Genomic DNA, 21,216 nt, shown 5'->3' on the forward strand with positions numbered 1-21,216 from the left:
CTACAATATATCAGAAGTAAGGAAATAAATCTGAGGTATCTCAGAGATGTCTCCTGAACATCCTGTTAATTTGTCCCACTCTTCATGAACTGGGTTCATGTGATTTCTGTTTGGTAGATGCTGAGTCAAACTGTTGCAAGGAGGAGACAGGCTGAGAACCGGATAGAGAATTTGGGTCAGATTAGGAAGAACTGACTCATGACAGTCACTAAAGAGAACAAATCAAAATTAAATCTGGAGAGCTGAGAAACATGAAATGAGAACTTCCTCCAGGTAATACAGGATATTTGAAAAACAATACCATGTTTTATGCAGTTCTTCAGTCTCTGGAATCTTGAGTTTCTAAGCTTCTGAACCATAATGTCTAATGCAAAAAGACAGGGGCACTAAACTATACTTCTTTCACTAATTAATTTTTCTTGTTGGTAGTCCTAACTCTCCTCATAAAGTAGAAGTACACTGAGAAGGCAGAAGTTTCATAAGTTTTTCTGTCCCTCGCTTTATCAACAACATGTATTTCACATAATAGACAAAAACATTTTATTAATACATGACAACTATGAGTGAATCCTAAACAAAAAAATGAAACCTCACTGAAGGATCAAAATACAAGGAAAACCAATTTCTCTTACTACCAGTGGCAGCTTTTAGGAAAATAGAGGCTATGACATGAAAAATCTTGTAAAGATCTATAGCACTGTGAGAGGCAACACATCATCCTGTTGGCAGTTAAGGTTGCAGTAGTTTCAGCCTCTATGTGTTTGAGGGAGAGAATGAAATCTGTAGCAGATCCATTACTGTGGAACTGGACTGTGTTCCCCAGGCATGGGTGGTAGTATGTGTAAAAATGAGCTTAGTTGACTTACAGATTTCTGTTGGTACCAATGTATATCATAGGAAAAATTGGGGTTGGATTTTTAAAAGATGGGTCTTCCTCTCCCATAGAAACAGAAGAAAAGCTGGTTTAGTATAATATCTGTGGTGGCTTTTTGTGAAGAAAATAAGACATCAAACAACATTTTAAAATCTGGGTTCACACTAGGTTCTGGTTAAATATATTAAATTTCATATCAGAAGATAATTATTTTAAATTTTGCTTCATTTCTTCAAGTGACAGGATCTTTAGGAAAGAAGACATCTATTGTAACTCAGATGCAGACTAGCAGAAAACCAAACCGTACGTGTAAACATACTGGACCTGACTTGAATATGACTAGTTTCCTTTCTTTTGCAAAAGATATTTATGTGGCTCCAAAGAATCAGGAGTCAATCTCTGGTAGTACTTATTCAAGTCACATAGTTGTGCAATAAGATTAAGGATTTTTAGAAGGAATTCACAACAAAAACACTCTCCTGAAATTATAATTTTTCTCCATATCCTTCCATATTCTAAAGACAAGCTCAGCCTCTTTGCAGACTCAATTTTAAATTTCCTTCAATTTCATAACAATGAGTTAATTCCCCTTTTCTGATCATTAGGGATGAGAGAGGTAATTTTTTCAATACTGTCTGCCTATGCCTCTAATAGTTTAAAAAAGGAAATTATGTAATTGTGGCCAAAGTACAACCCATATGTACTTCCATAGTGTTGGAAGTCTACTTACATAACCAAGAGGGTTTTAAATTGAAATTGCAAAAAGAAAGGTTAAAGATTCTTCTCTCCTGAATATCTCAGAACATTCTCTCTTGCTTTCTCAAGCTCTCTCTTTCCCTACTCTCAATCTCCCTTGTGCAGAGAGAGATTCCATTATATGATTATATTATGTGATTCCACTTATATGAAAAGTAAAGAATAGGGAAAAACATTGAAAGAGAAAGAATGTTGTTTGCCTAGGGCTGAGATTAACATATATTTGGACTGATTGCACAATGGAAGGCTTACTTTTGGGGTCATGAAATTGTTCTAGACTCAGGCAGTGGTAATCATTGCATAGCCTTGTGAATATCTTAAGAAAACAATACATTGTATGGTTTAAAAGGGTGAATTGCATTGAATGCCAAATATACCTCACTTAAACAAATGAAGAGTGAGAAACAGTTTCCAGGAAACACATATATTTCTAAAATTAGTTGAGATATTAATTTGTATGTTCATGCCCTAGTTCAAAGGACAACTAGGGTTTTCTCTTCTTATCCTAAGAAGTTAGCCAACTTTTCATCCATTTGTTTGATTAAAGAAAATGCTTAGAGTGTGAATAAAGGCAGTCAGAACATATTCTTCAATTCAAGTTATCTTGAAAAAATTATCTCAACAAGTTGAATTAAAGCTGTCATTATTAAAAATAAGAAAAGGAAAGGAACTGGGAATGGAAAATCACTAGAAAGGCTGGGGAGCTTGGAGAATATGAGTTTCCCTTGGATTACAATATAGAGGAGAGGGAGGGGACAAAGATGGCATCAGAATAAGTGGACTCACATCATCTCTTCTACAAAAAAAATGGCTTCATGGTGACAAAATCCTGCCTGTGTAGACTGAACTGTTTTGGGAACCCACAAAGCAGGAGCCTTCAGGACATCAGTCTGGAGAGAGTGTGACAAAAAGAGTGACTGCTCAAGATAAAACCATGAGTTTCTGGCACTTGAGACAGTGGTATGGGTAAGCCCCTTCCTCATTGCAGGAATCTACAGCTTTCCCAAAACTTACTGGTCACCCAGCTGGAGGAGACAAACTCCAAGAGTAGAAGGGTTCTGGCGAAGGGTGGAGATGGCTCCCCTGAGTGTGGGTTCAGTTGTCTGGAACCACTTTTTTGAGCTTTGGAAAGAATACAAGCTGGTTTGAGGACAATAAGGAAGAGAGGAGAGGAAAATCTACTGAGGCAGTCTGATTTACCTACCTCCCTGGGATAGGGAAAATTGGTCTGGGAGAAGGGAGAGTCAGGCAATTAACTAGTCCTGTGCAACACACCCAAGAGAGCGGGACAGTGGGAAGTGCTTAATAAGCTTCCAAGAACATATTTAGGGTTCCCAGCTAAGAGTGGGTGATCTCTCTCAGGGAGACTGAAAGTCATTTTTTTTGGTGGTGAGTTACATCAATGGGGTCCCATATGAATTTCAAAAGGGAATTCTCACACAGCTTTCCTGGTGCCCTGGGAGAGAAAGCAGTAGGGAAAAAAGGGGCAGGAGGACAGATTCTTAATCAGCAGTTTATCTGATGGGTACATGGCCCACAAGTTTCCTCCCTGCCAGAGGTGGTGCTGAAGCCAAGGCTAGGGCTGCAGAATGATCTTGGTGAAAGAAATTGGTTCCTATAATTACTGTGATTTTCAGTTACATGCTGGGGTGGACTCAAAATGGCAGTTATTGACCTCTTTCTAACTTGGACAGCTTCAAACTTTAGCTGTTTTTAGAGTTATACTTTAGCCAGCTGAATTTACTAATCAGTAGCTGAAATCCATGGCCAATCACCTCTTCCTCCCATTTTCAGGAAATAGAGCTTCAAATTCCAGCCACAGAATAGCTCCTGAGCCAGCTGGCACTGACAGAATAGGATGATTACTGGCCTCTGCAGTGTGGCCTATAATTTCCTGGAGAGGCTGGCATAGGTCCCCCCAGTTCCTCCCTGCCAGAGGTTGGGCTGTGGTTTATGCTAGAACTGCCATCTGGCCTGGATGGAAAGTGTGGTTGCCTGAATAAAGAATTTATAATTGCTACTAACATCCATGAGCTGAAGACAGCCATGAATGCTTTTGTTTATCACTTGTGCAAAAGTCCTTGAGCTGAAAACAGCTCCATCTATTTTACCCCTTCCCCTAATCATAAATAGAAGAAGTAAAAACTAACAGAGGGAAACGGACTTTGGCCCAGTGGTTAGGGCGTCCGTCTACCATATGGGAGGTCCGCGGTTCAAACCCCGGGCCTCCTTGACCTGTGTGGAGCTGGCCATGCGCAGTGCTGATGCGCGCAAGGAGTGCCGTGCCACGCAAGGGTGTCCCCCGCGTGGGGGAGCCCCACGCGCAAGGAGTGCGCCCGTGAGGAAAGCCGCCCAGCGTGAAAAGAAAGAGCAGCCTGCCCAGGAATGGCGCTGCCCACACTTCCCGTGCCGCTGACGACAACAGAAGCGGACAAAGAAACAAGACGCAGCGAATAGACACCAAGAACAGACAACCAGGGGAGGGGGGGAAATTAAATAAATAAATAAATCTTTAAAAAAAAAAAAAAAAAAACTAACAGAGTAGCAAGGATTTGTGTATCTTCTTTGTTCAGCCATCAACATACAGCAGAAACAGCATAAACTATCTTGCTCTAGACATTGTCTCTGGACATTGTGATAAGAAATGTGAAGTTCTAAAGTCTAACCCAAAGCTTCTTGAGCAAAAACCCAACTCCCAAATGTATATATATACTAGTGCCTCTCTGAATAAAGAGGAGGAGTTAATTAATCTTAAAAGCTCTGCTACTTAACTGTGTTTAAGTATAGTTTTCTCACACTGTCTCTAACTTTCTGGACAAGTTAGTAATCCTACAACTACCACAAGTTGTGCCCCATGTGAGGAAAGTCTGAGGAACCAGATGATATGATCAACACATGAAGGAGATTCAGTCTGGGCTACATTATCTTTCCAAGGTAAGGGAGAGCAGTATGCCCTGGAGGCAATAACTGCCCACGTTTTTAGTATCAACAGCAATATGGGAAACTTTCTTCCCCAAAAATGAAATTCTCTTCCCAAAAAGCAATGGGTATATCTGCATATTTTGCAACAACTTCTTAAAGCCACAAACTGTCAAATTAAGGAAAGTCAATTGGTACAATTATTACAAAACCTTTCTGTGTTCTGTCCTTATTTCCCGGAAGAGGAACCTTAGATTTAGAACTATGGGAGCAGATGGCCAAAACCTAAAAAGAAAGCATGAACACGGAGAAAAAAAATCCCTATTTCTGTTTTCTTAGCATAATCAATGGTTTGTTCAGTCCTCTGTCCTCTACATACTCCCGTGTGGAATTGCAAAATGATGGAATGCATACTATTTCTTCATTAAAAGAACCTATAGATTTACCTCCAGCACCTGCCCAGAGGATCTGGGGGATAATAGCATTCTGGATAACTTACCTTCTGGTCCCACCTTCATTAGATGCTATCCCTTCAAATATTCCAACTGAATTTCCAACAGCACCTCCCAATATTCTCACTCCTTCCTGCATGGAGGAATGTCTTAAAGAAGCAATAAAAAAGGGAGATGTTAGTGATTTTCCAGCAATAGTAGTTGTCCAACGATGACATTTAAAGCCCATGTCTTATGAAGTATATCAGGAGCTCTGTCATAGCATCTGTGAATATAGTAATTTTACCATGGGTATCTTGGGCAACATAGCCATAGAATACCAGATGTGCCCATGGGATTGGAAACAGCTTGTAAAAACTATTGCATCCCATTCAATACATGGTATGTATGACTGAATTTCAAGATAAGAGCATGCAACTGACAATGTAAAACCTCGAAAATCAAATTCCTATTGGGTTAGAACAGTTGACAGGAACTGGTGTTTATACCACCATGCAAGCTCAAGTGCCAATTCAGGATACTAGGGTATATGAGCAAGTAGCAATAGCGACTCAAAGTGCTTCAACAAAAATGACGGGTTCTCACAGAGCTCAGAGTTCTTTTGCCTCAATTCAGGTGGAGCCTAATGAGCAAAACATGCATGTAAGAAAACTATCTGTTAAAGTGTTAATTAAGAGAAGATGGTGGCTGCGTGAGCTTGCCTGGTGGTGTCTCTGCGGGGGGCGGCTGGGCAGCGTTGAAGGCTCTTTGGGACCACGCTGTTTCGGGGATTTTTGCTGGTTGGAAGGTGTCTGGACGTCAATTCAGTGGGAAGGTAACAGAGAGGATACGTCTATAATATATAAACGGAGGTCCCAGCTGGGCGTGGGAAGTTCCCTCCTTGGGTGGGCGGAGCCACGGTAGCGGGCGCTCTAGCAGCTCCGGAGCCACGGCGGCCAGGGTTTTTGTTTTTTTTTTCCTTTACCTGGAGGCTTTGCGGTGCTGAGAAATTCGCGGATACTGTGCTGGCTGGTGGGGGATTGTTGGGACAAGACTCCTTGGCGGATTGATTTGGGGAGACAGATGGTGTTTTCTTGTGAAGCGGGGGACATTTTAGTCGCCGGACAGGGGGGGAAGCGCTTCCGCCTGGAGCCCCATCCCCACAGGTCCGGCTGCCGATCTGCAATGGAATTGGATTTTGAGCAATAAGGGGACACAATTGGGAGACTGTTGTAGGGTGCAGTGAGGGAGGAGGACACGTCTGGAAGCAGATTGGGGAATATTTTGCGAAGTTTGGGATTTAGGATCTTAGAGTCTGTTTTCGGCGTTTCCAGCTGAAGCCCACCCCACCCGGTGGGGCTTGGGATCTAGGTCATTGAACGGGCCGTGGTGTAGAGGCGCCCTCAAGTGGCCGTTGCATGGGAGCACAGGGAGCGAGCTGTCCAAAGGCTGATACCCTGAGGAGTAGGTGAATTTCAGGGATTAGACATTCAATTTAGAATTCGCGGATCTGGCTTCCCCCACGGGGCTGGCACCCAGCTACGGGGATCCCTGAGGGCTGTGTTGCACTGCGGGGCTCCTAAGCTTTCCGTGGACCAGATTTGAGGTTCCCAGGTCTGGGTCCCCTGGACTCTGGCGGTCCACACCCCAGACTCACACCTCTTGAGTCTTCAGTGTCTCAGACTTTCCACCCCTGAATCCATCACGCTCTGGGGTCTACCTGGGATCCTTGAGTGCTTTGGACCTTAACGTTTGTGTTTTATCTATATTGGTTCATATTGTTTTGTTTTTATTTTCACTTTATCTTATTTTTTACTCTTTTTGACGCCCTGATTGCTAATATTGCATTATCCCCTAGTCTTTTCTCCTAGCGTGTCCCCCAAAGTCCTTTTTTTTTTTATATACAGTTATTTAGGGGTTTTTTTGGTTGTTGTTTTAGATAGTGTTGCAAATGTGACACGTGTATACCTGTATCACTCTTCCCCCTATCTGTTCCCCACCGTTTGCTTATCCTCTTTTTCTTTCTTCCTTTCTTCTTGTCTTTCTTTTTTTCTTTATTATAATTAGTTTTTTTTTTCTTTCGGTTTTCTCTTTCCCTCTTGTCCCTCATTTTCCACTTATTTTATTTTAATTCAAGTACACAATAGGTGCTACAGGGAACACCTCACATTTGCTGGGTTTTCCCATCCTCCACTGCCTCATTTCTGTGTGAACTGATTTAGGTAACCTACACTATCCCCCTTCCCCTGCATCTTGATATCCACTATCATCTACTGTCTCTACTATATTCCAACCCCCACCTCCCATTCTTTGATCCACAAAGTGTCTAACTCTTAATTTGTAATACCTTTGCTCTGTTTTCTGTCCGTTATCCACTCTTGAAACTATTACCTTTCTTTTCTTTTTCCCTCTCTCATGAAAACGATAGCTTTGTAGTTCATACCATATTCCGCCCATATTCAGTCATCTACTTCATAAAAGGTACTCTACCTACAGCTATAACTCTGTACAATCTACATGAATCTAACCTCCATCCTCCCAGATCTCATATTCTTGCTTTGTTAACATACATTACTAATACTACTTTACACTTTTCCCTTGCTGACACAATTGCCTTTCCCCAACACTAATACTTTCTTCTAAAGTGAACTTAACCAACAACAAGTAACTTGAATAAGAAGAAAAAAGTGACAAAGAGAAGATATAACACCTATGCAAAAATAACAACTAATTAATCTCCAAAAGCAGACAAAGAAGCTAAGGAACTGATTAAATTCGTCAAAATAAAGAGATGACCAGAAAGCAACAAAAATCTACAAACCAAACCAATAATCAGGAAAACATGACTGAATCCAATCAACAAACCAATAATCACGAAGGGGAGCAAAACTTGGCACAAGCAATGAAAGAACTCAGAACATTTATCACCGACAAATTTGATGCAGTAATGAAAGAGGTTAACAACATGAAGACATCACTTAGAGGGGAAATTGCAGACATACGCAAAAACATAACAGATATGATGGGAATGAACACCACAGTTCAAGAAATCAAAAATACACTTGCAGCAAATATCAGCAGACTATAAGACACAGAGCAGAGAATTAGTGATGTGGAAGACAGTACATCAGAAATCAAACAGATAGTAGAAGGGGTCGATAAGAAGATAGAAAAAATTGAATTAGGATTTAGGGACCTGAATGACAATGCAAAACGTTCAAACATACGTATTATAGGCATTCCAGAAGGTGAAGAGAAGGGAAAGGGGTCAGAAGGAGTGTTGCAGGAAATAATGGCTGAAAACTTCCCAAATCTACTGAAAGAGACAGATGTACATATCCAAGAAGCACAGCGCACTCCACAAGTCATAAACCCCAACAGGCCCACCTCAAGACATATACTTATCAAATTATCCAAAGCTCAAGACAAAGAGAAAATCCTAAAAGCAGCAAGAGAAAAGAAAACCATCACATACAAGGGAAGCTCAATTAGATTAAGTGCTGATTTCTCTTCTGAAACCATGGAGGCAAGAAGACAGTGGTATGATATAGTCAAGGTACTAAAGGAAAAAAACTTCCAACCAAGAATACTCTATCCAGCTAAACTAGCATTCAAACATGATGGAGAGTTCAAAATATTCACAGACAAACAGAAACTGAAAGAGTATACCAACAAGAAACCTCCCCTTCAAGAATTCTAAAGGGAGTTCTGCAGGAAGAAAGGAAAAAACAGGAAAGGCAAAGTTGGAGGAGAGTATAAGACCAACAACAACAACAAAAAAGACAAAAAAATATATACAAACAAAATATGACAAACACAAATCCAATCAAAATATGGCTAACACAAATAATTCCTTGATAGTAATAACACTGAATGTCAACGGATTAAACTCACCTATCAAAAGATTCAGACTAGGACATTGGATAAGGAAATATGACCCATCCATATGCTGTCTACAAGAGACACATCTTAGACCCAGAGACGCATGGAGATTGAAAGTGAATGGCTGGAAAACAATCATACAAGCTAACAATAACCAAAAAAAGGCAGGAGTAGCTATATTAATATCAGACAAAATAGACTTTAAATGTGAAACAATTGTGAGAGACAAAGAAGGATACTACATTTTAGTGAAAGGGAAAATCTGTCAAGAAGATCGAACAATCATAAATATCTATGCCCCTAACAAGGGTGCCTCTAAATACGTCAGGCAAACGCTGGAAAAACTAAGTGAAAGAATAGATACATCTACACTTATAGTGGGGGATTTTAATACATCACTATCAACTCTGGACAGAACATCTCAAAAGAGAATCACCAAAGAAACAAAACATCTGAATAGTATATTAGAGGAGCTCGATCTAATAGACATATATAGATCGCTACACCCAAACACAGCAGGATATACATTTTTCTCAAGCGCACATGGATCATTCTCCAAGATAGATCATATGCTAGGCCACAAAGAAAGGCTGAACGAATTCAGAAAGATTGAAATCATACAAAACATTATCTCTGACCACAGTGGAGTCAAGCTGGAGATTTGCAAGGGACAGAAGCCCAGATTTCACACCATGATTTGGAAATTAAACAGCACACTCTTAGAAAAACAGTGGGTCAAAGAGGAAATCTCAAAAGAAATCAATGACTACCTTGAAACAAATGATAATGATAACACAACATACCAAAATTTATGGGATGCAGCAAAAGCAGTACTGAGAGGGAAGTTTATAGCCATAAATTCATATATCAAAAAAGAAGAAAGAGCAAAAATTGAAGAACTGCACATTTGAAGGAATTAGAAAAACAACAACAAAGTAGCCCAACAGGAAGAAGAAGGAAGGAAATAACAAAGATAAGAGCAGAACTAAATGAAATAGAAAATAAGAAAGCACTTGAACAGATAAACAAGACCAAGAGCTGGTTTTTTGAGAAGATTAACAAAATTGACAAACCTTTAGCAACACTAACAAAAAAAAAAAAAGAGAGAAGATGCAAATACACAAAATAAGAAATGAGAAAGGCGATATCACCACTGACCCCACAGAAATAAAGACTATCATAAGAGGATATTTTGAAAAACTATATTCCAACAAAAATGACAATCTAGAGGAAATGGACAAATTCCTAGAAACACATAAGCAGCCCATATTGATGAAAGAAGAAATTGATGATCTTAACAAACCAATCACAAGCAGAGAGATAGAATCAGTTATTAAAAATCTCCCAACTAAGAAGAGCCCAGGGCCAGATGGCTTCACAGGTGAATTCTACAAAACATTCCGGAAAGAACTGACACCAATCCTGCTGAAACTATTCCAAAACATCGAAACAGAAAGAACATTACCCAACTCCTTCTATGATGCCAACATTACCCTAGTACCAAAGCCAAACAAAGACATCACAAGAAAGGAAAATTACAGACCAATTTCTCTAATGAACCTAGACGCAAAAATACTTAACAAAATACTTGCTAATCGTATTCAACAACACATTAAATGTATTATACACCACGACCAAGTGGGATTCATCCCAGGTATGCAAGGATGGTTCAACATAAGAAAATCAATCAACGTAATACACCATATAAACAGATTGAAGGAAAAAAATCACATGATTATATCTATTGATGCAGAAAAAGCATTTGACAAAATACAGCACCCTTTCTTGATAAAAACACTCCAAAAGATTGGAATACAAGGGAATTTTTTGAACATGATAAAGAGTATATATGAAAAACCTAAAGCCAATATTGTTTACAATGGAGAAATCCTAGACTCCTTCCCTCTAAACTCAGGAACAAGACAAGGATGCCCACTGTCTCCGCTTCTATTTAATATTGTCTTAGAAGTACTTGCACGAGCACTGAGGCAAGAACCAGAAATAAAAGGCATTCAAATTGGAAAGGAAGAAGTCAAAATTTCATTATTTGCAGATGACATGATCCTATACATAGAAAACCCTGAGAGATCTACAACGAAGATTCTAGAACTCATAAATGAGTTTAGTAAAGTCGCAGGATATAAGATCAATGCGCAAAAATCAGTAGCATTTCTGTACACCAATAATGAGCAAGATCAGGAGGAAATCAAAAAACAAATACCATTCACAATAGTAAATTAAAAAATCAAATACTTAGGAATAAATTTAACTAAAGAGGTAAAGAACTTATACAACGAGAATTATACAAGATTGTTCAAGGAAATCAAAGAAGACCTAAATAAATGGAAGACTATTCCTTGTTCATGGATAGGAAGACTGAACATTATTAAGATGTCTATCCTACCAAAACTGATCTACACATTCAATGCAATCCCAATAAAAATCAACGCAGCCTTCTTTAAGGAACTAGAAAAACTAACTATGAAATTTATTTGGAAAGGAAAGAGACCCCGAATAGCCAAAGACATACTGAAAAAGAAAAACGAAATTGGAGGAATCACACTACCTGACTTCAAAACATACTATAAAGCTACGGTGGTGAAAACAGCATGGTATTGGCATAAGGAGAGACACATAGACCAATGGAATCGAATTGAAAGCTCTGATATAGAACCTCACATATACAGCCACATAATATTCGATAAAGCCACCAAACCCTCTCAATTGGGAGAGAGTGGCCTATTCAACAAATGGTGTCTGGAGAACTGGATAGCCATATGTAGAAGAATGAAAGAAGATTACCATCTCACACCTTACACAAAGATCAACTCAAGATGGATCAAAGACCTAAATATAAGAGCCAAGACCATTAAAACGTTAGAAAGCAGTGTAGGGAAACATCTACAGGACCTTGTAATAGGAAATGGATTTATGAAAATCTCACCAAAAGCACGAGCAGCAAAAGAACTAATAGATAAATGGGACTTCCTCAAAATTAAAGCCTTCTGCACCTCAAAGGAGTTTGTCAAGAAAGTAAAAAGGGAGCCCACACAGTGGGAGAAAATATTTGGCAATCATATATCTGATAAGAAACTTATAACTTGCATATATAAAGAACTCCTATATCTTGAAAATAAAAAGATAAACAACCCATTTAAAAAATGGGAAAAAGACTTAAACAGACACTTCTCCGAAGAAGAAATACAAATGGCAAGAAAGCACATGAAAAAATGTTCCAAATCTCTAGCTATCAGGGAAATGCAAATCAAAACTACAATGAGATACCATCTTACACCCATAAGATTGGCAGCTATGAAAAAAACAGAAGAATACAAGTGCTGGAGAGGATGTGAAGGAAGGGGAACACTCATCCACTGCTGGTGGGAATGCAGAAGGATCCAACCATTCTGGAGGACAGTATGGCGGTTTCTCAAAAAACTAGCCATAGATTTGCCATATGATCCAGCAATACCACTGCTGGGTATATACCCAGCAGAACTGAAAACAAGGACACAAACCGATATATGTACACCAATGTTCATAGCAGCATTGTTCACTATTGCCAAAAGTTGGAATCAACCCAAATGCCCATCAACAGATGAGTGGATCAATAAAATGTGGTATATACACACAATGGAATACTACTCGGCTGTAAGAACAAACACACTACAAACACATGTGATAACATGGATGAATCTTGAGAACCTTATGTTGAGTGAAGCAACCCAGACATTGAAGGACAAATACTACATGACCTCAATGATATGAAATAAACAAGCTGCCCTAGATAGCAAGAGACTGAACGATAGGCTTACAGGAAATCGGAGGATGGAGGAAGGATATGAGCCGATGTCTGCAGGGGGGGAATTTAAGACGAGATGGTGGTAAGTATGAACACAAAGAAGAGATAAAATGGGGGCAAGGGGTTGCCTTTGGTTGGGGCTTTACGGGTTTGAGGGTGGCTGGGGAGGGATGGTTGGGTAACGTTGCCCAAAAGTGGGGGGAGGGAGGGGGAGCATACGAACACAGGAGAGGGTCAGGAGGTGGTGGAGAGTAAAATGCTGAGAAAATCATATCAAAATATAATAAAGAGGGTTACCTGTTTAGAATGCTCGGAGGGGAGGGTCTGATGCAGGACGGGCTCCTGGGGAATGCCTAAATGCTCATTCTGCCAGAGTGGGTGACACCATGGGGTAAAATCCCAAGTAGTGAGAGTGGGGGTGGACCCACATCCTGGGGAGGACTAATGCCACCAAATAGAGGGAACTGTATCCCTCGAGAGAAAGGGTGGCTCCCAGGGCATTGGGGCAGTTGAGCAAGTTAGGCCCTGAACACTATTCCATCTATTTCTGGAAGTGGCTCCTCAGGAAACGAAGGTTGGCTGTCACTGTGGGCACCAAGGTGGAAGGGAAAATGGACGTTAAATGTGTGGAACCAAAGTAAAAGGGGGGCAAGAGAGGAGTTTTTTGAGAGTACACAAGGATGGATATAAAACATGTAATATTACACCATAACATATAGGAGATGACAGACTGATAATGTAAACCATAATGTAAAACATAGGATAACTAAAAATGTAAAGAACTGTGTATCCTAAAGTATGCACCATAATGTAAGCACAGATATTACCTTGTTAGAAAGCTAATATCTCAGACTCTGTACATCACCTTAAGTAAATATGATGTGAAAAGGGTGTAAGAGTATCGCTGTGGAAGGAAAAAGGTTTTGTGGTGGATGTATGGGAGTGCTGTATATTATATATATGCATTGCTGTGGTCTAGGACTCCTGTGAAGAAATGCTGAATAATTAGGGGGGGAAAAAAAAAAAAAAAAAAAAAAAGGATAGGATGTGGAAGTTTTTCAAGTCAACATTCTTTATCTAAGTTCTTTATCTAACTTTATCCAAGTTCTTTATCTATCCTTTAAACCCATCGCTATATGCCATTCCCTAGTAAGGGACCATGACATTATATTGGGCTTCAAATTTCGGGGAGCTCTGGACCACAGAGTGTCTCAACAATGGCAATGGAGGGATACTGGTATGGGATACCAATGACAGATGATATATGGCTGACAGGGAGCTGTACAGAACATATATCCAGGGGGCATCGTAATGATTGGATATACTCATAGTGGCAACAATTAAAAACCACAGCAGGGGGGGTACTGGGTTCCTGGCCAGTGGTGCTCTGTCGCGGTCCCTAGGGGAGCAGCGACAGTCTCCCAGGTGCAGCGGCGGGGACCGGGAGGGAGTGAGGGTTCAACAGTGAGCCCATGACGCTAATGACTATGCTTGTGAGCTGATAAGCCTAAAATAAGAACAAGGCCTAGAGCAGCATTGTGCCTGGGAATTTCCTCCTGTCAGCCTTCATGTTACTCAAATGTGGCCAGTCTCGAAGCCAAACTCAGCATGTAAATGCAATGCCTTCCCTCCAGCGTGGGACATGACACCCGGGGACGAGCCTCCCTGGCAACGAGGGACCACTATCAAATACCAACTGATGATGCAACTGGAAAAGGACCTTATACGGAAGGTTCAATGCGGATCAGCAGAATATCCATGTCTACATAAAATAACATGACTTTAAAATGCTGTTTGACCTAAAGTAAGGGGGAAATGGAAAGGAGAAATGAGTTTATATGGCTACGAGTTTCTAAAAAAGAGTCTGGAGGCTGGCAGAAGGATTGCCCTCATGCACAACTGAGCAGAGTCAGAGAGACAGATAAAGCAGATACAACCCCCAGATATTGGTTCCTTTGAAGGCTAAAGAGACCCATGAGAGTTATGGCCATGGCCGATGGGGTTAACTACCAGGGCAGATGGCCCCTCTTTGGAAATGGTGTTTATGTGTGATGAATCTGGACTCAGATGGGATCTCCCTTCATAAGACTTTCATGCTAATGTGCTGGAGGTGCAGTTAACGTTGGGATTTAAGATATATTTAGGGGATTTGAATCTCTGGACTGACAATGTGATAGCCAGGTCCTGAACCTCAACAGACTCCAGCACCTACAATCTGATTTATTGGACTTACCACACTCAGCTAAGATGGAGTTGAAGAAGGACAATCACCACACCATGGAGCCTAGAGTGATTACAACTGAAAATGGGAGGATTGCATCCAGCATCCATGTGGAATTTGAGCCTCCTCTTGACATAGAGGTGCAATGGACACAACCAATCCAATGTCCACATAGAAGAGGTGGTATTGGATTGAGAAAAGTGGACATGGTGGACGATGGGTATGGGGAAAGGCAGGAAGAGATGAGAGGTGGAGGTGTCTTTGGGACATGGAGCTGCCCTGGATGGTGCTTCAGAGGCAATCACCGGACATTGTAAATCCTCACAGGGCCCACTGGATGGAATGGAGGAGAGTATGGGCCATGATGTGGACCATTGACTATGAGGTGCAGAGGTGCCCAAAGATGTACTTACCAAATCCAATGGATGTGTCATGATGATGGGAACGAGTGTTGTTGGGGGGGGAGAGGGGGGGTGGGGGAGCGGGGTTGAATGGGACCTCACATATATATTTTTGATGTAATATTATTACAAATTCAATAAAAAAAGTGTTAATTAAGATAAGAAAAACATTCTGACAACAATTCTGCAAATTCCTTCTGCCTACATGGTAATGTGGCAGTGGGCTAGTAGGGGTTGATAAAATTAAACATTTGCAAGAGTAGGAAACCTTGGCAACATTGGTGTTCTGTTTTGTTTCCATACTGATTCTAATTGGGCCTGTATAGCCAAATTTGTGAAATTAATGCAGATATTTTATCAAAGTATTGAAAGTAACTTTCACATTGGAATGACTAGATTATTCCTGATTTTTGAGTCTCAGTATAGTCTTAAAGAGTAGTAATCCAAAAAATATGAGTTAAATGTCTATCTAAATTGCTAAATAAGAGCTTAACTGCATTTATGCTACTCGTGTATTTCTAACTGGTTGCCCATTATTAATAAAAATATTTTCAGACAACCAGCAAGATGATGGTGGAGTAAGGAGCTCTTAGAGTCAGCTCCTGCTACAGGGCAGTTAATAAACACCCAAAGCTATCTGTAGCTAGTTGTTTGGTGACTCCAGGAGCCCAGAAGAGCATCCTGCCACATCCTTGAAATGGAAGGAGGAGACTGCCCATCTGCAGAAAATATTTGTAAGTAGAGCACTCCACATCACTGAGGCTGGTGCCCATCCTCCATTGGAGGCACAAGCTGCCTCAGTAGCTGTTCTGTGCTTGGAATTGAAAGCTCCACTTCCCAAAACTGGGGGAGGAAGATATGTTGGGCACCATCTTTACCTACTGAGGAGTAAATTCAGCGGGCTAAAGAATAATCCTGGGAACATCAAAGGTTTGAGCATGTCCAAGTCAGAAAGAGGTCAGCAGGCACCATCTTAACACCATGCCTGGCATGAAGGGAAACAGGACAGACTGAAAACCACAGTGCTGGTAGGGACCAGCTTCCTTCCATCCAGATCAATTGCAGGTCTACTCTAGGCTCCAGCTACACCTCTTAGAGGGAGGGAGCTTAGGGGACCTGCAACAGGCTCTCCAGGCAACTACAAGTGCTCTTCCCCAGCACAGACTGAATAGTTGATCATCTGGGGCTCCATGCCCACACCTCAATAGGATAGGAAAGGTGATGGGTATCCATTGTGTCTCCAGGCAATGGCAGGAGTTTCAGCCCACATGAACTGGTTTGTTAAGTGCCTTGAAGTCCATCTCCAGCTCTGTTCCCCCATAGGATAGGAGGGAGCTGATGTTACCTCAGCCTCTCTGGGCAACTTCAAGCAATTTTGGCCTGCACAAACTCAACTGATGGGCACCTAATGCTCCACCACATTCCCAATGGGACAAGAGATGGACACTATTTGTCCAGCCTCTCTGTAACTGCAGGTGTTTTGGCCCACACAGCCCAGACTGGTGGGAACTTGTGGATCCACCCTCATCTGCCAATAGGAAACAATAGGAAAAGAGGAGGATAGTGTTTCCATATCCCTTCTGGGCAATGACAGACTTTCAGTCTGCATGGACTGGACTGTTGAATGCCTGTGGACCACCCCCTACTCCCCACAGTATAGGAACAGTCTACTGTCTCCACAGATTCTCCAGGCAATGGCAGGTATTTTTGGGCTACAGGACAGAATTGTTGGGTTACTATGGATCCAACCTCATGCCCAATAGGATAGGAGGTGGCTGATATTTCCTCAGCCTCTCTGAGTAACCACAGGTATTCTCAGCCTGAAGTGACTGAACTGTAGGGTTCCCATTGAACCACCCTCACCACCCAATAGGATAGGAAGGGGTGGGTGCTTCCTCAGCCTTTCTGGGCATTAGTGGGAACTTCTAACTTACAGGGACAGAACTGTTGGGCATGGGTGGTTTCATTTGCACCCCTAAATGGCAGAATTGAAAGTACTCCCTTAGCATCTCAGGGCAACAGCAGGCATATTTGGCCCACACAGATTATGTTGTTGTGCACTCCAGAGGATCCATTCCCACCCCTGGCAGGAGGGGGTCAGGTGCTATGTGAGTTTACCTGAGCAACTGTAATCATTTTAGACCCACCAAGCATAGATTTCTGCCCATAAATATAGCTCCATCCTGACCCAAGATAGGAAGAGAAGGGGTGTGAAATTTCATTAGTCTCTCTGGGCAATACTGACAGTTTTGTCCTGCCCAACTTTGATTATTATACATGGTTGCAGCTTTGTTCCTACCCCTGACAGAGGAGAAAGGTGAGAAAAGCTTCATCAATTCCTGAGGTAAGGTGGGAGGCTTCAGCCTCCACAGCTAATGGTATGAACAACATCCTTGGCTCCTACTATACAACCAGCAAGGGAGGAAAATCAAGAAAGCCCTAAACTAAAGGGAAAAACTGCACCCAGGAAAAACACATCTAGCAACCCAGAGGTGAAAACACCAACAAAAAATTACAATCCATACCAAAAAACAGGAAGATATGGCTCAGTTAAAGGAATAAGATAAGCCTGCAGATGACATAAAGGAGTTGAGACAATTAATCATAGATGTTCAAACAAATATCCTTAATAAATTCAATGAGATGATTAAAGAGATTAAGGATATTTAGAAGACATTGGATGAGCAAAAGAAGAATTTGAAAGCATACATAAAAATAACAGAACTTATGGGAATGAAAGGTGAAATAAATGAATTAAAAAATATGTTGGAGACATATAACAGCAGATTTGAGGAAGCAGAACAAAGGATTGGTGAGGTCAAAGATGTGGCCTCCAAAAGTGAACATACAAAAAACATATGAAGAAAAGAATAGATAAAATTGAACAGGGTCTCAGAAAACCAAATCACAGCAAGAGACATGCAAACATGCATGTCATGGGTGTCCCAGAAGGAGAAGAGAAGGGGACAGGGGCAGAAGGAATATTTAAAGAAGTAATGGAGGAAAATTTCCCAACCCTACTGAAGGACGTAAATATCCATTTCCAAAAAGCACAACGTATTTCCATCTGAATAAATCCAAATAGACCAACTCTGAGAAACACTAATCAGAATGGCAAATGGCAAAGGCAAAGAGCAAATTCTGAATGCAACAAGAGAAAAGCAATGCATAACATATAAGTGATGCCCAATAAGATTAAGTACCAATTTCTCATCAGGAAACATGGAGGCATCTGTCCCTGCAATATCTTTGAGGGCAACTCCAAGTTCCAAAAATACCTCAATATCACACTTCTTTTTCCCTCTCCCTGGCTTCAGCAACTCCTGTGGCCACTTAATATTATATATCCTGCCATAACCTACTGAATGGACTGGGAGAGAGTGTAAACTACAACATAAAACATAATTCATGCTTTGTAGCTATGCTCCAAAAAGTACTCATCAAATGCAATGAATGTACCACACTAATGAAATTAATCATTGATATGGGAGGAGTGTGGAGTGGGGGGAGTTTGGTATAAGGGAAACTCATATTTTTAGTGTAACATTTTGTGTGATTTATGATTCTTTAAAAGAAGATAATAAAAAACTGGAGAAAAAAAAGAATCCATGGAGGCAAGAAGAGACTAGTATGATTTATTTATGATACTTAAGGAGAAATACTGCCAGCCAAGAATTTTATATCTGGAAAGAGTATCTTTCAAAAATGAGGGTGAGATTAGAATATTCCCAGATAAATAGATACAGAGAGAGTATTAAAAAAAGACCAGCTTTGTAGGAAATACTATAGGGAGTTTTACAACTTGAGAAGAAAGACAGGAGAGAGAGGATTGGAAGAGAGTCTAGAAATGAAGACTGTATCAATAACAGTAACTCAACATATCAAAAATAAAATGACAGATAAAATATAAAGATCAAAATGGATGAAATAAGTACTGTCTTTACAGTAATGTCATTGAATGATAACTGATTACACTCCATAATCAAAAGACACAGACTGATGAAATGGATAAGGAAATATGAGCCATCTACATGCTGTCTGCAAGAGTCACCTTAGACCCAAGCATACCAATAGACTGAAAGTGCAATGTTGGAAAAAGATATTCCATGCAAGGAGTAACCAAGGAAAGCTGGGGTAGCTGTACTTATATCAGATGATATAGACTTTAAAAGCAAAGCTCTTAAATTGAGGCAAGGAAGGACATTAAGTATTAATAAAATGGATGATTCACCATAAAGAATTAATAATCATAAATGTATACACATGTAACCATGATGCCCGAAGATACATGAGGCAAGCACTGGCAAAATTGAAGTGAGAAATAGACATCTCTAAAATAACATTGGAAATGTCAATATACCACTCTCAGCATTGGATAGAACATCTGGGCAGAGAATCAATAAAGAAAGAAGTTTGAAGAATATGATAAATGGAATAAATCTAATGGACATATGCAGAATACTGCACCCAAATCAACAGGATACACATTTTTTTCAAGTGCTCATGGATCTTTCTCCAGGATAGGTCATATGTTGTGTCACAAAGCAGATCTCAATAAATTCAGCAAAGTCAAAATTATATAAAGCACATTCTATGATCATAATGGAATAAAGTTGGAAATCAACAAGTCACAGAAAAGGGAAAATTCACTTATATATGGAGATTAAACAACAAACTCTTAAATAAACAGTGGGTCAAAGAAGAAATTTCAAGAGAAATCAGTAAATATCTTGAGATGAATGACAATGAAAATATAATACATCGGAACCTTAGGGATGCAACCAAGCAGACTGTGTTGAGAGAAAAATTTATAGCCATCAAAATATTTAAAAAAAGAAGGAAGAGATAAAATCAGTGGACTAAGAACACAGCTGGAAAACTACAGACCATATCCCTAATGAATAGAGATGCCAAAATTCTCAAAAAAAAAAAATACTTGTTAACTGAATCCAACAACACATTTAAATAATTATTCATCATGGACATGTGGGTTTTATACCAGGCATGCAAGGCTGGTCCAACACAAGAAATCAATCACCATAATAAACCACATTAATAAAACAGAGAAGAAAAATCACATGATCTTATTGATTGATGCTGAAAAGGCATTTGACAAAATAAAGCATCCTTTCTTGATAAATATTACTCCCAAAACATGAACTGAAGTAAATTTTCTCAACATGATAAAAGTCATATACGAAATACCCACAGTTAGCTTGTACTCATTGGTGAAAGACTGAAAACTTTCCTGTTAAGATCAGAGACAAGACAAGGATGGACATTGTCACAACTCTTGTTCAATATAGTGCAAGATGGTGTAGCTATAGGAATCAGGCAAGACAAAAAAATAAAGGGCATCCTAATTGGAAAGGAAGAAATTAAAAGTTTCACTATTTGCAGATGATATGATCTTTTATCTAGAAAGATCTGAAAAATCTACAACGAAGTTGCTCAAGCTAATAAATGATTTCAGTAGAGTGTCAGGATACAAGAACAATACACAAAAGTCAGTAGTGTTTCTATACACTAGTAAGACAAAATCTGAGGAGGAAGTCAGGAAAAAAATCCATTTAAAATAGTAACTAAAATAATCAAATAATTAGGAATAAACTTAACCAAGAATGCAAAGGACTTATTTTTAGAAAACTATAATGTATTGCTCAAAGAAATTTAAAAAGACCTAAATAATTGAAAGATCATTCCATGTTCATGAATTGGAAGACTAAATATCATTAAGATATCAATTTTACCCAAATTGATATATAGATTCAATGCAATCCAAATAAAAATTCCACCAGCATTTTTTGAACAAAAGGAAAACATGATTATCAAATTTATCTGGAAGGGTAAGAGGACCCAAATATCCAGAAACATCTTAAAAAGGAAAAGTGAAGTTGGAGAAACCTCACTTCCAGACTTTAAATCATATT

The sequence above is a fragment of the Dasypus novemcinctus genome, chromosome 17, assembly GCF_030445035.2.
Source record: "Dasypus novemcinctus isolate mDasNov1 chromosome 17, mDasNov1.1.hap2, whole genome shotgun sequence".
NCBI lineage: Eukaryota > Metazoa > Chordata > Mammalia > Cingulata > Dasypodidae > Dasypus > Dasypus novemcinctus.